Here is a 2,221-nt window from a genome sequence, read left to right as displayed (position 1 = left end):
TTCCTCGGGATCAAGGGCAACGAGTTCCTCTGCCGCGTGCCTATCGAACATTCAGGACCCGTTCAACCGGACGGGCCTAGAGTTATTCCCCCAGACACTGGACGTGTTCCTGAATCTGGTGTTCGACCGTTCTATGGACTGGGTCTCCGGAGATGAGGAAAAGCTGTACGGCATGATTCACGCCCGATACATAGTGTCGAAGCGTGGCGTGAATGATATGCGCCTTAAGTATGAGAATTATGTCCAAAGATCTCCTGTAACTGGCAGAAAACCCTGCCAGTGGGCCTCAGCGACGAGTGGGGAAAGTCCAACGTGAAGATCTACAGCCCTCGCTATATCAACGTCTTCGTGCCGCGATCCAACTGGACGGAGCCATGTTCGGGACCACCTTCCCGGCACATGTTCTTAGTGCAGCTGCCGAACTTGAGACCCCAGCAGCTCCTCTCTGCTATGCAGGAGTATATGTAAGCCGTGGGACTTTTGCATACATGTGTACATACTTTCCAACACGCCACCTCAAAAGTTACATTACATAACTTCTGGAAATAATTTTGATCCACCATTTGCTGCGAGGTGTGGGAAACCAGGTGGGAAACCCAGTAAAACCCAACCAGATCAATTGAACATATTATTTACATAAATTCAGTTTTGCAAACAATTTTAACTAAAAACTAATATTATTCATCTTTGTAAGAACCTCAAAATTATCAATAAACTTAATTAAATTTAATTTAATGATACTTTATATCACGAGCCCCAGTTCAGTCTGTTTCCTCTTCATTTCAATCTAAGCATATAATGTTTTAATTCATTCTGAGAGTCCAAGTCCACTTCTCAATGTAATGAATCTTGCAGATGGTAACGGCTTAGTTAGTAAATCAGCAATTGTAAATAAATATAAATAAACATAACAATCAAATAACGCACTTACCTCCTTGACCACAGCAAATCCCACGCAACCGAAAACAGGATACGGGCCCCGCAAACGCAAATTAAAATCGCCAACTTTACCAATTATAACTACATAAAACTGACAATCTTATGATGCCATCTCCATCTCCTGATGCCACTGCCTTTATAAGGATCACTAGCGCGGAGCTGATGCCACATTAAAAAGCTGCAAAATCCGTCCCCAAAAAATATATTTTTCCTCGGTATCGTATTTTCAACGAATTTCCGCTAACCTGTAAAGAAAGAAAATTTAATAAGAATGTGATACAAAGTTAACCAAGGACACACATAAAATACCAAACCAGACAGGCAAACTAGCAGATGCTAATATGCGACTCCATCCTGCTGACGACACGCACGCAATTCCTTCTTCCAAGACTGCAAATACTGAAAGACACAACACAAGCTAATACTGTGAAATATATATTTAAAACATAATACTTATCTAATTGCCGACGACTCCAAAACCGCGGCACTTCAGCTGCGACGGCCCAAAAAAATGGGGCCTCCGAATTAGCTCTTACATAATGTACCCCAAAAACAAAAATCAATGCAATCATAAAAACAAATAAAATACCTCCAAATTACCTAATGTAACGAAAAAACAAAAATTATTGCAATCATAAAAACAAATAAAATACTTACCGCCAAATTAGCTTCCACCTAATGTAACTGAAAAAATAATTAATGCAAGCATAAAGACGAATAACAAATGTAATACTTACCTAATTATAATTTTACATTCATTTCCATGGCCCCAATCGTTGCGGCGGTACTCGGCAACAAATCCTAATCCGGCGGCTCCAAGCTGCCAATCCCGATGCAATGGCCACAAGATGCGGCGCTGCTGGCAACTCTCGGTGAACGACCAGCTATTTCCATTGACGACTCCTCTGCCACAACGGGGCAGATTTCAACACCAAATAATGCAAACAGCTCAAAAAAATGTAATGACGGCTGCGCGGGACCCTTCACAATTCTTCTTCCTGACGACCAGGGAAGTGTCCCAGCAATTTAAACGAAGCCATTAAACAATTGCAAAGAACTACCACTAATAGTGGAAAAGATTACCACCAAATGAGAGCGGCGCTGGATACTACTATCCCGAACAAATTACCTGCTACGTCAGCCGGACAAACAAGTTTCAAGTGGCGCGCATCCAGCGGCCGCAACAAACCACAGCCAAAAACAACTTACACCTACCTGCGATAGCTCCTGAGGCTTCCAGTTCAATGTTTTTGCATAATAATTTCAATTTTAAATTATAAAC

Source organism: Drosophila melanogaster, chromosome Y, assembly GCF_000001215.4.
Source record: "Drosophila melanogaster chromosome Y".
In the NCBI taxonomy this organism is placed as follows: domain Eukaryota; kingdom Metazoa; phylum Arthropoda; class Insecta; order Diptera; family Drosophilidae; genus Drosophila; species Drosophila melanogaster.
This window is presented reverse-complemented; position numbering follows the sequence as displayed.